We start from the raw sequence: 15,662 nt of genomic DNA, 5'->3' as shown, positions 1-15,662 counted from the left end.
CCAGACAGGGAATCCACAAACAGGCAGAGTCACAGAAATGGTATAAGCAAGAAGATGCTCACTTTCTAAAAGTGGCATTTTCAAACACACAATCTTAAAATCAACTTTACTAAAAGATGTATTTTTAAAAAGTGAGCTCAGAGACCCCAAACTCCACATGTCCATCCACTCCCAAAGGGAATCTACACTTTAATCAGATGTAAAGGTAGCCCGATGTAACCCTAAGAGAGGGACAGGCCTTGCAACAGAGAAAAACAAATTTAGCAACATTTCACTGTTAGGACATATAAAACACATTACTATGGGGGTCATTACGACCTTGGCAGGCGGCTACTGCCGCCCGCCAAACGCTAACCGCCGTGCGGCCGCCAATGCGGCCGCACTCCCGCTGCCCCCATTACGACATCCCCGCTGGGCCGGCGGGCGCAAACCAAGTTTTCGCCCGCCGGCCCAGCGGGGATGAGGCCGCAACATAGGAGCCGGCTCCTAATGGAGCCGGCGGTGTTGCGGCCATGCGACGGGTGCAGTTGCACCCGTCGCGCTTTTCACTGTCTGCTATAGTGAAAAGCTGGCCGGGGCCCCCAGGGGCCCCAGGACACCCCTTACCGCCAGCCTCTTCCTGGCGGTGCAAACAGCCAGAAACAGGCTGGCAGTAGTGCTGCCCTGGCGGATTATCACCGCCGGGGCTAAAGCGGCGGGAAACCGCCGTGCCCGGCGGTGCGACCGCGGTGCTACCGTCGCGGTCGTAATAAGGGCCTCCGTACCGCCAGCCTGTTGGCGGTACAGACGCCACATTACCCCTGGCGGTCTCTGACTGCCAGGGTCATAATGACCACCTATATGTCCTAGCTTAATTATACACTGCACCCTGCCCTTGGGGCTACCTAGGGCCTACCTTAGGGGTGCCTTACATGTAAGAAAAGGGAGGGTTTAGACCAGGCAAGTTGAATTTACAGTTAAAAAACTGCACACACAGACACTGCAGTGGCAGTTCTGAGACATGATTACAGAGCTACTTCTGTGGGTGGCACAACCACTGTTGCAGGCCCACTAGTAGCATTTGATTTACAGGCCTCTGGCACCTCTAGTGCACTGTACTAAAGACTTACTAAAAAATAAAATATGCCAATCGTGCTTAAGCCAATTACATGCACATTTTGTAAAAGGAAGACTTGTACTTTAGCACTGGTTAGCAGTGGTAAAGTGCCCAGGGTACCAAAAACAGCAATAACAGAGTCCAGCACACATCAACAACCTGAGAAACAGAGGCAAAAAGTTAAGGGAGACCACACCAATGATGTAAAGTCTAACACGTGTCCCCCCAGCTGAAAGTGGAGAGCAACTACCCAATCTCATGGGAGTTCTCATTACTGAGGCGGAAGAACCTGGACAGACCATCAGCAATGTTGTGCTCTATACCAGGACGATGTTCCACCATAAAGTCAATCCTCTGCAGGGAAATGGACCAACTCAATATTTTTGGATTCTCACCCCTCATCTGCATTATCCATCTGAGGGGCCTTAGGTAGGTCTGAACTCGGAAGTGAGTCCCAAAAGAGTAGGTTCTTAGCTTCTTCAGCTCCCAGACCAAAGCAAATGCTTTGCGTTCTATGGCACTCCAACTACGTTCCCTGGGAAGTAACCTCCTGCTAATGAAGGCTACTGGTTGATCTAGGCCTTCTTCATTAAGCTGTGATAGTACTGCTCCAATACCATGCTCTGAGATGTTGGTTTGCACAACAAACTCCTTGGAGTAGTCAGGTGCCTTCAGCACAGGTGCTGTGCACATGGCAGCCTTCAGGGCATCAAAATCTGACTAGGTTGAAACCCGACCAGAGTGGCATTCCGGTCGTACCACCGTTTCATATCCTCCTGGCTTGCTTCCAGGTTCTCCTGTGTGAGACTCCTGAAGCGTGCAGTCTGGTTTCTCAAAGCCAGCATGTAGCTAAATACATCCTGGGGGGTTTACTAGGATCTTTCCCCAAAGTCTGCTTCACCAGACTCAAGGTTCCCCTGACAGGATGGCCATAGATGAGCTCAAAGTGACTAAACCCAAGTCCCTTTTGAGGCACCTCCCTATTAGCAAACAGAAGGCATGGCAAGAAGAAGTCCCCCTTCTTCCTCAAGGGCTCTGACAGGCCCTGAATCATGCCTTTCAAGGTGCGGTTGAATCTCTCTCAAAGAGACCATAACGTTTGGGGTGGTAAGGTGTGGTGAACTTGTAGGTCACCCTACACACTTTCCAAAGAGACTTCACATACGTGGAAATGAAGTTGGTACCCCTTTCAGATACCACTTCCTTGGGGAACCCTATGCGGGTAAAAACCCCCATCAGTGCACAACCCACCACAGGGGAACTGACTGACCTCAGAGGAATGGCTTCTGGGTACCGGGTGGAATAGTCCACCAAGACCAGGATGAACTTGTTGCCTAGGGCTGTCTTGGGTCCAGAGGCCCCACAATGTCAATACATACCTTCTCAAAGTGAGTACTAACCACAGGTAAAGGTTGAAGGGGAGCCTTACATTTCCTCCGGCTCTTGCCACTTGCCTGGCAAGTTGGGCAAGACTTACAGTGTGCAGCAGAATGCTTGTGCATCTGGGGTGAATAGAAGTGGGAGACAAGCCTCTTATAGGTCTTGTCCTGCCCCAGATGTCCTGCCAAAGGCACATCATAAGGCAACCCAGTAGGAAGGCCCTGAATCACTGGAGTACCACCAGCTTACGAGCTGACCCAGACTCAGGAACCTTAGGCTCAACATACAGGAGGCCATCCTCCCAATAGATCAGGTGAGTACTGGGCTCCTTGCCAGTCGCCTGGGCTGCAGCCTGCTGCTGCAGTCCCTCTAGAGTAGGTCAATTTGTCTGTGCTTCACAGAATGCCTCCCTGGTGGGTCCCCCTTCCTCCTGCCTCTCTGTGACAGCTTAGGGACTTCCCTCAGTTCAGCCACCTGCTCCCCTGTAGGCTCCGGGGCATCATTCTCAGGCTCCACCTCCTCCCGGACCGTGGGAACTTCTGGGGCCAGTTTCCTGTCCCCCCTGCCCTTCCTCTTCTTGGTGGTCCCCTGGGCCACTGTTTCAGGCTCCAGGGGCTCTTAACCACCCTGACGGGCTGCTATTGACTGGGTGGATACGCATACCCACCCAGGCAGACCTAACATCTTCAAGTGGGACCTGTGTTCCACCTCCTTCCAAGGGGAATCCTCCAGGTCATTGCCTAGCAAACAATCAACAGGCATGGTTGGACTCACAGCTACCTTCAAGGAACCTGAGACCACCCAATTCAAAGGGAACCTGTGCCACTCTGACTTTCCCACTGCAACTACTTGGTGAAGTACCCAGGGATCAATCTGCTCTTCAGACACTAGGTGACTGCTCACTGTAGTCACACTGGCTTCTGTGTCTCTCAGAGCCTGCACCCTCTGTCCATAATGGTCACCCACTGCATGTACTTCTTAGTGTTCTCAGGTACGAGGGTTCTCTGAACCATCTCACTGTCCTTTAGTGAGACAAGGGTCATCTCAGCTGGATCCCACCCACCTGCAACTAACTCCTCCCCAGGTGCTACACTGGCCAAACCCTGGGACGGCGCACCAGTGGGTGCTGGTGTACTTTTGGGACATTTGGGGTTCCCCCATCACATGACCTCCCTGGTCACATGCATAGCACTTACGTGAGGGACCACCTGCCTCTGGCTTCCATTTGGAGAACCAGAGCTTCTTCTCACTGGGGGGTTGGGGATCCTTACCCTGGGAATCAGTTTGGGGCCCTTTATTGAACTTCCCCTGTTTACCCTTACCCCTCCTTTCTTCTGAGAGGGACTCTGCCCACCCTTGGCGTGGTCTCCCCCATATCTCTTTTGGACCCTGGTGAACTCCCAGCCATCCGCTTCCTGCGCAATCTTCCTGGGATCAGTCAGCTTGCTGGCAATCAGGTACTGGCGCAGTTCTGGAAAACATAAACTGTACAACTGCTCCCAAGCAATCAAATTGTAAAGCCCCTCATACGTAGTTACCTTACTGCCCTTCACCCAACCATCCAGTGACCTGCAATAAGAATCAACACATTCCAACCATATTTGGGATTCCTTTTTTTCGTAGGACCGAAACTTATCCTTATACTGGTCAGGGGTGAGACCATACCTTTTGAGTATGACATCCTTCATGACAGTGTAGGTGAGATTCTGAGCATCCCCTAAGGCTGTCAGTGTATCCCTCCACTCTACCTCAAAGTGCTTCCACAGACCCGCCACCCCAATGAGCTTCAGGGGCCAGATTCATATGGAGAGCATACTCATACCCCTTAAATCACAACTATATATTGTCCTCAATTTTATAATCCTTCACAATATCTTTAGGAATGTGCACCCTCCTCTCAGGCTGCATTGTGATGTGGCTGCCACCATCCCTACAAGACTGGCTCCTCTGATCCAGCTCTCTCAAACTACGCTCATCAGACAACAAACTTGTTTTCTCTTCTAGGGTCATCCTCATTTTCTCCAACTCCCTCTGCTGCTCCCTCTCTGCCTGTCTGTCCTGCAATTCTTTAGGGGTCAGACCCTTAGATGAGACACTGCTACCTGCCCTGGATACTCTCTCCATGGATATAACAGGCCCACCCACAATACCATTGTGTAAGGAATGCTCTTCCTCTCCTCATCCTACTCCTCTACTGTGTGCCCTTCAGTGCTCTTGGCTGTCACCCAGGCCCTCAGTGCCTTTTGCAGCTCCTCCTTCTTGGATGAGCTCTTAATGGGACAATCAAAACTTTTACAGAACTGCTTGAACTGAGCCTTGGTATGGCTATCCAATTTCTCTAGGTCAAAAGCAGCTACAACTGATGCATCTCCAGATTGGGACATGATGAAAAGTCAAACAAAGTGCAAAGTTCCAAAAGGCAGAAAACAAGTTCCCAAATGAAGTTCAGAAGTCAATCAAAGATTACCACAAAAATGGACGTAGGGAAAAATCAAACCAAAAGAGCAAAAATCAAAAATCACAAGACAAGTAGTATATGGTCAAGTAGTGGTCTGCACTCAAAGCTAGAGTGTACACTTAATCACTGTATGTCAAATACAAACACAAGTACAATACCACCGCTGCCACCAATGTTAGAAATGGGGTCTTTGGTTGGCCGTCAGGTTACCCCCTGTCCAAGCAATGACCATCACTCTAGTCAGGGTAAAAGAAAATCACCCTCAGCTAACCCCTGCTTACCCCCTTGGTAGCTTGGCACGAGCAGTAGGGTTAACTTCAGAGTGTAGGTGTAAAGTATTTGTAACAACACACACAGTAACTTAATGAAAACACTACAAAATGACACCACACTGGTTTAACAAAAATAGATAATATTTATCTAAACAAAACAAGAGCAAAACGACCAAAATCCACAATACACAAGTCAAGTTATCAATTAAAAAGCAAAAAGAGTCTTCATGTGGTTTGAAACACACACTAACACTGTTAGCATGAAAACGTACCTTGGGTTCGTCAATAATAAGCCTCTGTCAAAAAGGGCTTGCGATGCGTCGATTTCACTCCCAAGCAAGACCTTGCGTTGTTTCTCCTTTTGTCGGTTCGGGGCACTTCGTTTCTTCTCTCTGCAGGAGAGTGATGCGTTGATCTGGTCAGCAGGCTCGGGTCCGGGCAGGCCTTGCATCGTTTTTACACAGCCAGCAGTATTTGCATCGGAAATCCAGCCGCACGATGATCCGAAAACCACGCAGCGCTGGTTGCGATCTCATCAGCCTCTGTCAGCGATGCTGCGCGTCATTTCTCTAGCTCTGTGCATCGATCATTCGGTCGCATTTCAGGCGAGCATCGATTTTCATCCACAAGGCGGCAGCGTGTTGATTTTTCAGCTGCAGATCGAGTTGCTTCAATCTTTTCCCCGCACGGCGTTCTGTGTGTGGATTTCTTTCTCTAAGGCTGCTAGCTTCTCCTTTCAGGGTCCCAGGAACTTGGCTCGAGTAGGAGCCTCTCCAGAGACTCCAGGTGCTGGCAGAGGGAAGTCTTTGCTGTCCCTAAGACTTCAAACAACAGGAGGCAAGCTCTAAATCAAGCCCTTGGAGATCTTCACAAGATGGAAGACACATAAAGTCCAGTCTTTGCCCTATTACTCTGGCAGAAGCAGCAACTGCGGGATAGCTCCACAAAGCACAGTCACATGCAGGACAGCTCTTCTTCCTCAGCTCTTCAGCTCTTCCCCAGGCAAAGGTTCCTCTTGGTTTCCAGAAGTGTTCTAAAGTCTGTGGTTTTGGGTGCCCTTCTTATACCCAGTTTCTCATTTGAAGTAGGCCTACTTCAAACCAAAGTCTCTCTTGAACGTGAGATCCTGCCTTGCCCAGGCCAGGTCCCAGACACTCACCAGGGGGTTGGAGACTGCATTGTGTGAGGGCAGGCACAGCCCTTTCAGGTGTGAGTGACCACTCCTCCCCTCCCTCCCAGCACAGATGGCTCATCAGGAAATGCAGACTACACCCTAGTTCCCTTTGTGTCACTGTTTAGTGTGAGGTGCAACCAGCCCAACTGTCAAACTGACCCAGACAGGGAATCCACAACCAGGCAGAGTCACAGAAATGGTATAAGAAAGAAGATGCTCACTTTCTAAAAGTGGCATTTTCAAACACACAATCTTAATATCAACTTTACTGAAAGATGTATTTTTAAATTGTGAGCTCAGAGACCCTAAACTTCAGATGTCCATCCACTCCAAAAGGGAATTTAAACTTTAATCAGATGTAAAGGTAGCCCCCGTGCTAACCTATGAGAGGGACAAGACTTGCAAATGTGAAAAACGAATTTAGCAATATTTCACAGGACATATAAAACACATTACTATATGTCCTACCTTAACCATACGCTGCACCCTGCCTTTGTGGCTACCTAGAGCCTACCTTGGGGATGTCTTACATGTAAGAAAAGGAAAGGTTTAGACCTGGTAAGTTGGTACACTTGCCAAGTCAAATTTACAGGTTAAAACTGTACACACAGACACTGCAGTGGCAGGTCTGAGACATGATTACAGAGTTACTTATGTGGGTGGCACAACTAGTGCTGCAGGTCCACTAGTAGCATTTGATTTACAGGTACTGGGCACCTCTAGTACTTGCAGTTGCCTAGGATTGTTGGCATCTTTCCACAAACATCTTCATGCACTGTGCAGCTCCGGCCCCAGCACTCCTTCCTGTGATGCACAGCCTCCTGCGTGGTTCTCTGGTGGTGTGGGATCCCTTTGTGTAGTGCTGGGTGGGCCTCCTTCTGCACCTTCTTTGTCTCCGTGCTGTGGGACTCCTGTGCACACTTCCTGGTCTTCTGAGGGCTCTCTGAGTCCACCAGGTCCCTCCTGGTCCCGGGCACCGTCATTTTTCACTAACTGTGAGGTTTGTGTGTGCCAAGGCTTGTGGGCAGAATCTAGTGACGCAAACCAGACTGTAATCATCTATCCGGCGTCGGACATCATCTGCACCAGCCAGAAACCCGCATCCATCTTCTTGGGTGCAGTACTGACTGCTGTTCTTCACCAGTGGTCCTTCTTTTGCACCTTCATCCATGTTAGCAGGGGCTCCTTTTCTCCCTGGACTCTTTGGTGCTTCTTGGACTTGGTCCCCTTCTTCCACAGGTCTTCAGGTCCAGAAATCCATCGTTGGTGTCTTGCAGTCTCTTCTGGATCTTGACATATCTTCTTTCTCAAGTTCTTGTGTGTTCTAGGAAAGGTACTGTGATTTTCTCCTGTTTTCCTGGGCTCTGCGGTGGATTCTGTTACTTACTTTTTGTGCTTTCTAATACTACCAGCACCCCTCTACACACTATACTTACCTAGGTGGGAAACTGACTTTCTCATTCTACTTTCTTAGTATATGGTTTGTGTTTCCCCAGGCCCATTTCTAACTATTGCACTGTTTTCTAACTGTTTTTACAGCTATTTCTGAATACTATTGTATATACTTACTGCCCTCCTAAGGTAGTATAGTCTCTATGGTATTTTTGGCATTTGTGTCACCAAAATAAAGCACCTTTATTTTTGTAACACTGAGTATTCTCTTTCATGTGTGTGAGCAGTGTGACTACAGTAGTATTGGATGAGCTTTGCATGTTTCCTAGTTAGGCCTTTGGCTGCTCACCCACACTACCCCTAGAGAACCTGGCCACTAGACACTGACTACATTTCACTATTAAGGGATAACTGGATATGGTGTAAGGTGTAAGTACCTTAGGTACTCACTACAAACCAGGCCAGCCTCCTACAGTGGCTGTTCAGGTTTAGGCGCTCCTTGCTTTAGAATCATGAGCAGGCGTCTAATATTGAGGGCCGTGTTACATCCTAGGATGAATCCAGCTCGAACCAGGTGTATGAGCCGAGGCATGTGAGGGAGTAAGAGTGAGGCCAGTATTTTAATGAGAATCAACATTTAGCATTGATAGAGGTCAATAGGCGTGTAGTCACTAGTTTTTTTTTGCGGTTTTAAAAATGGCACCACTAGTGCTTCCCAGGTAGTATCTGGTAGATATCCTGCTGCTTGTGACTCATTATAAAATACTTCGAGTTGGAGTGCCAATTGGGCCGCATAGGTCAGGTACCATTCTGCAGGGAATCCATTTGCCCCTGGGGTCTTCCCCTGGTCATGTCCTTTATTGCCGTTCTAATTTCTTGTTGTGTGATAGCGTCCCCAATCTCATCTACCTCTTCACAAGAGAGGTACGGTAGTTCCAAAGGTTCTAAATATTCCCTCGCTGATGTTGCCTCATAGGTGCAGGCACTTCGATACAGTTGTGTGTAACATTGGAGGAAACAGTCATTAATCTCTTTCTGCTTAAATTCCAGCCCAGCTCTGTCAGTTTCTCCTTCCAGAATTGGAGGCCCTCTCTTAGTGGGGTTTGACAGACAAGCCAACATGGTGCCTGCCCTGTCTCTCTCCTCATTAGTGCATGGTATATATCCCCTGTAATCAAAGCAGCAAAGTCGCGCTAATGTAGTTGCTACCTCTTCTCTCTTATCCAACAGTGGTTGTTGATAATCAAGACCCTCCTGTCCCTGCTGTTCAAGCTGGCACAACTCTTTCTCAGCAGTTAGCACCTCCCTCAACAGCATCCCCCTCACACCCATACACTTCACCAGACACTTACCCTCAGTGTTACCTTGAATGCTTCTCATTCTGCATTTTTGCTCATCGCAATACCTTCATTCGTTTCGAAATCTGGGGATATGTTCTGACCTATTTCTTCTCTGTAGACTAGGTGTTCTAACATTTCAGGTTTAAGTCTCCACGTGTGTATCCAAGATCTAGTACAGTGCCCATCAAAACTCATGAGGAATGGATTGTGGTCTGAGATCATGCGGGCTGGGTATTCTGTGGTCATTACTCTACCATGGACATCTGAGGAACATAAGAACGTATCCAGCCCCACGTGTATGTTATACAGACTGGAAAAATAGGAGTACTCCCTTATGTGAGGATGTTTCGTTCACTAAGGCCCTCATTCTGACCTTGGCGGGCGGCGGAGGCCGCCCGCCAAAGTCCCGCCGTCAGCTTACCGTTCCGCGGTCGAAAGACCGCGGCGGTAATTCTGACTTTCCCGCTGGGCTGGCGGGCGGTCGCCTTCAGGCCGCCCGCCAGCCCAGCGGGAAAGAGGCTTCCACGATGAAGCCGGCTCGGAATCGAGCCGGCGGAGTGGAAGCTGTGCGACGGGTGCAGTTGCACCCGTCGCGTATTTCACTGTCTGCGCAGCAGACAGTGAAATACATTTAGGGGCCCTCTTACGGGGGCCCCTGCAATGCCCATGCCAGTGGCATGGGCACTGCAGGGGCCCCCAGGGGCCCCGCGACCCCCCCTACCGCCATCCGGATCCCGGCGGTCGGACCGCCGGGATCTGGATGGCGGTAGGGGGGGTCGGAATCCCCTCGGCGGCGCAGCATGCTGCGCCGCCGTGGAGGATTCAATGGGGCGGCGGTACACTGGCGGGAGCCCGCCAGTGGTGCCGGTCCGACCGCGGCTTTACCGCCGCGGTCGGAATCCCCATTGGAGCACCGCCGGCCTATCGGCGGTGCTCCCGCGGTCCTCCGCCCTGGCGGTCTTTGACCGCCAGGGTCAGAATGACCGCCTAAGTGTCTATTAGACCCCACTTCCACTGCCAATTTAAGACTGTCCGGGCCAATCTCAGTGCCGGAGATTCTCTCATCTGGGGATGCGATCTGTTCATCTCTACATCCGCCACACAATTAAAGTCCCCCAATCAGTAAGGACTGTGTCGTGTAAAGGGCCAAGGTCCCTCATAGGTTTGTAATAAAGGGGCTCTGGTCCATGTTTGGTGCATAAATGTTAATGAGGGCCAAGTGCCTGCCCCTCTAACCGCCCTCTTATCACCGCATATCTCCCCTCCGGCTTTATCACGTGTGCCACATGATGGAAGGGAAACCAGATGAGGGCCCCCCTCACAAATGCAGAGTAGGGTGTATAATATACCTGGCCTCATCATCTTCGTTGCAGCACCCTCCCCTCCTGGGCAGTGGGATTAGTATTTTGAGGAAATGCTATATGTATGCCTCTCCTGCTCAAATATGAGACTAATTTGTATCTCTTTGACATGGTGTGCTTACCTCTGATATTCCCCTGAAATTATCTTATACCTCATTTGCTGGGCCATGTGGTGCGCTGAAAGTGAAGCTGCCCATACCCTTTGGCTTCTTTCTTTTTTTGTGTGTCCCTGGGACCCCTGGCACTGTAGTATAATTTCAGGTATTGATGCAATCTTTTTAACCCCCAATAACTCAACTTCCCAACTTTCAACAAAGTTTCTCCCCCAGGACAAATCGAGCAAAGCCCCAGGTCCAAACCAGGCCGTATCTGACCATATAATGTGGACTGTTCCACTTAACCTGCATGTTCAAACAGCTTAGGACTCTAGATCAAGTCCCTAATTCAGAGCCCCACCCAGGAGCTTATGACAGGCAAACACATGCATCTCCCGGCTTTGTTCATCAACTCATTTCCTCCCCCAAGCAATTGCAGAGTAGTGTTATCTGAGCCCCCCTCAACGGCAGTGTGGTCAAGCATTAAAGAATATTGTCTGCAGTTGTATGAGTAACATGAGGCAGAAGGGTACTAGAAGTGCTAGACTTATTTGAGGCTGAGTCCGACTCTGAGTCTTTCTGTATGGGCTTCTCGTATCGGAAGCAGGGATCCTGTGTCGGAGCCCTGCATATGCACCACTGGCTCCAATTCCCGTCTCTTTTCATTTTGAGATTCCTCACCTGAAGGAATCATCGTACTCCGCAATTTAATCCCCCTCATTCCCCGAGGTCTCATGGAGCGCGCTGTTGTCTGTGTTCCACTTGGTCCTACCTGCTAATTGGTGTCAATCCAATTCCAGACTTCCTGCTTGGAGTTGAAGAAGAGGAACTTGCCATCTATTGCCACTCTGAGGCGAGTTGGAAATAGCATACAGTATTGCACCCCCTTTTGCCGCAGTAGCTTTTTTGCGTTGTTAAAAGTAGATCACCGCTTTTGAACTTCTCGAGAAAAATCAGGAAAGATGCTCACTTTGCTTTTGTCTATGATGAAGTCTCCCTGCTTACTTGCCTGAGCCAGGATATAGTCATGATCTTTGTAGAAAAGGAGTTTGCCCATGACCGGCCGTGGCACCCGCTCCAAAGTTAAGAAGGAGGACAAACCTTCCTGGGGGAATCTTAGCTTGGATAAAGTTGTCTAAGTAATCTATCATATTATTCCCTTCTGCTCACTCTGGAAGTCTCACCAGTTGGATACTATTGTGTTGAGATCTATTTTCTGCATGTTCAGCCCGCAATGCTAAGGCCTTCACTTTTGCTTCCATGGTAGTAAATCAAGTAGTAAGGTCCACCACCAGAGGGAGTATTCCTGCCAACTCTTGTTCTGCAGTAGTAACTCGCTCTGCCAATTGGCGACGGTCATCTCTAGGCAGGCATTAGGACTGCCCCCAGGGTGTCTATTTTGGTCTCTAGCAACTTCCTCGTGGCTGTTATTGCTTGAATTATATCTCGCAATATTGGACCCTGCTGTGCAGTCTCTTCCATATTTGGTTCCTCATCCGTCAGTGGGGCAGTGTCCTATTTCTTGTGGTATTCTCCATCATGGCCACACCGGAACTTGAGCAATTCACCCTTCAATTTTACTTCTAAGGTTACAGCAGTTCCTCTTTACCTCTGATGTTCCCAGGTTAAACGCTGTTCGTGCCTTCTGCCCACTTCTCCCCCTCTCGTCAGCAATCCATGGCTATTCACACATGTCTTCTGTGCAGGGTCCAGGCTGGGGAGTCCCAAGACCAGGGTCAGTCCATTATCCCTTTCCAAAGGCGCATCCCCTTCTCCATCACCAGTCTCTAGTTAAAGCCCTTCCTCCTTCAGCAGTGCCCCACAATCAAGAGGCAGCACCAGCCAGCAGCAAGGGGGAGATTCCTCACTCTGTTTCAGTTTGCTCTGATCCTCCAACCGAGCCATCCCAGAACCGGAGGTCACTAAGACACTGTCAGCAGCCTCCCAGCCTCTGTGATTGATTCGCAGAGGGCAAGGGCCTTCCAGCCCAGGTCTCCAAGTTCAGATGGGGGATGGAAAGCAATAACTACTTGTCCTCCTCTCGCACCCCTCCCACACTCAGGCCTTCATCCGGTGAGTATATAGCCGAAATATGGGGGGAACACACCCCCATCAATGTCGCCATGGCCCCTCTACCGATCTCAATGGTGTAACCGCTGCTGCCTCCCTGGGCCGTCTCCGTCTTCTGGGTCAGCTCTGCATTGGTCTCCAACTCTGAGCAGACCTGTCCGGCTGCTCCACTGAAGTCTGGGCAGTGCCTCTGACCCCTCAGCCCCTTAACCCTAGAGAGCAGCCCGATCCTCCTGCCTCTATTGATCAGGGCCTGCACACCTCTGCCTGCCATTCAATGTGTCTGTTGAGGCCACTCTCTGGCTCCATCACATAGTTTGTGCACCGCCCCACACTTGGCCTCGCTGCTATCAGATGATCAGCTGGCCCTCGCCACTGCCTCCACGCTTCTAGGCATTCTCATTCAGCTCCGGCGTAAGGCACAATGGCCACCATTGTGTGCCGCTTTGTACTCTCGGGCACCTTTGCTTTGTCCACTCCATTTCCCGTCTCAGCTCAATTTGGGGGCCCCCTTATTCCTGACAGTGTCCCATTGCCCCTGATGTGTTTTGGGGCCGGTTGCACTTCAGAATGTTGGCATGTTGTGTGCTATTCATATTATTCACGGAGTAGCATATTCACTCTTCCATGTTTCATATTTGTTTTGGTTCAAGTGAGAGTCACTCTGGCTGATATCATATTTGTTGTCACATAAATTACCTTCACTGTGCTGTGTGTCATATTCATTTTGCAGAAAACTTTGCATTTCAGGAGATGTTCTATACATTGATCGGTAATTTTGACATGAACTGCTTCCGTTAAAGTAACTTAAACACTTTCAGTACTTACATTCAAAACTATATTGGCACCCAAATACTCATTGATTTAAAAAAGCACGATGTCTTTCTCTTTTCCTTCTATAATAAATAAATACTCTCAGCTAAAAATTCACTAGCTTCTCTTGCCCATATTACGACTTAAAAACAATAATCCTTTTCTCAAAACTTGGAAAATGTGCCAACAAAAAATGTGCAAGAGGAAATCCCAGAAAGAGTTGTTTTAGTATTCACAAAGTTATTTATAAAGAGTCATAGTTTCGGAAGAAGAGTAAAAGAGTTTCTCTTACCTGTTCCTGTTATTCTCTTCTCTTGAGCTCTGAAACTTCACACAGGGGCGGCTCCTCCATAAGGTCGGAGGAGTGTCGCCACCCTACCCCGCCAGCAGTGGTAGCTTCAAACCTTTTCCCAAAAAACAATCACAAACTGAGTTTTTATAATTGATTTTTGGAAAAAGGGGCAGGGCCACGGGGGTGACAAGCAATGAGGGGGAGTGCAATCACTCGCACTTAGAGTGCGCATGTGTTTTTGGCCAGCTGTCTCGGGCCGGTGAAACACACACATGCACAAGATTCTCTCCAGCCAGCCTGCACAGGCTCCCAGTCTGCCTGGGAATGTCCTAGCTGGGTGCCCTCAGCCAATCCTAACACTGCTCTAAGCAGCATCAGGATTGGCACAGGGTAGGCTGGGAGCCTGTGCCTGCCTGCAGTGAGGAGACGGAGGAGTGGAGCGGAGCTCGACAGTAAGGTAAGTGTTTTATTTTGTATAATTTTGTATAATTTAAATGTATTCTTCTCATCTCATCCCTCCCACACACGCCACCCTGCCCCTTCTAATTAGCGCAAGCCACAACTGACTTCACACCTCAAAATGCTGCCACTTCCTTACTCCTAATTGCTGGGCAATGCCTTTCAAAGTATCTTGCAGCTTGTCTTGATTGACCCTGAAACTGCTGAAACAGTTATCTGTAATAAAAGCAGGATAATTGCAAACAGTAATGGCCCGCATGACTCTGTCATCACAGGCTGCCTGGTGCTCTGGAACACAGAAGGCTTACACTCAAGCACATACCAAAACCACTGGAATAATATGCATCAAGGTTAGAGAGTGTCCATTATTTAAAATATTCTAAGCAAAATGGCTGCTGTAATGTTCTCGCCTGAATTAGACACTTGATACAAGAGCACGCAAGTTGAAATAGGATCCCTGCCCTCCAATAGACATACAGCATGCCAAAGTGCCCTGCAAACTTGAAGTGGTATGTAGGAGTAGCCATGGGGCAATCAAAATGTGATTTCACAGGTCAGTTCCTGAAAAGTTGAGGGTTAATGTGTGCAGTCCTATTGAATCACCCCATGCACTTTCTGATGGTTAAACGTGGATTTTGGGCGGTTGTTTATAGTCATATGTGCTCTTGGAATCAGCCATAACAGATCATTTCAGAGTAACATTTGTACAACATATCTTTTGTTCTATATACACTTGGTGCACACATCCACATTGGAAATAAGATTAATTGTGTAAGTTATCTGGACTCCTGCAGCTACAACCCACATACTATTTTAGATGACCATGTGTGCATCTTTGTTGTCCTGTACATTGGTGGTGTGCAGGATACAATTCAGTTTGTGGGCTGTATACTTGTGTAAGTCATGTGAACCCTGTAAGTTACACATCACTTGCCATTTTGACTGGTCATGTGTTTATTTTCTGTTGTCTCCGCAAGTGCTGCGTGCTAGCATTGTGTTTGCACTCTGTATCTCATCTCTGATAGGTATGTTATATGCTTTATTACTCTGGGACCTGTAGTAGTTGGGTAAGCTCTAGAAATACATCTGCCATGTTACTGCAAGCACTATGAAGGTGGGTAGTGTTGTTGGATGTATTTCAGCTACATTAGTGTTTTTCATGTTTTATATATGCTTACATGCAGGGATTTCATAAGATTTTATATTTTTCATATTTCTGTTCAGCCTTCCTTTTGATGTAGGGGACACATGTTTGGTGTCACCTAAGACACCCAACATTTTTCTGTTTCAGGGTTTTGATGTACATGTTCTGTCTGTGGTCTTGTGTGTGATTTCTACCATGTGTGCAGTGATTAATTTGTAGAAATGTAAGTGCCAGGGCAAAAGGTATTTCACAGGAAGACACTGTGCTTGGGTTGGCACTACCAGCTGTCTCTGCTAGCACCGCCAAATACTAACCT

The sequence above is a fragment of the Pleurodeles waltl genome, chromosome 5, assembly GCF_031143425.1.
Source record: "Pleurodeles waltl isolate 20211129_DDA chromosome 5, aPleWal1.hap1.20221129, whole genome shotgun sequence".
In the NCBI taxonomy this organism is placed as follows: Eukaryota; Metazoa; Chordata; class Amphibia; order Caudata; family Salamandridae; genus Pleurodeles; species Pleurodeles waltl.
This window is presented reverse-complemented; position numbering follows the sequence as displayed.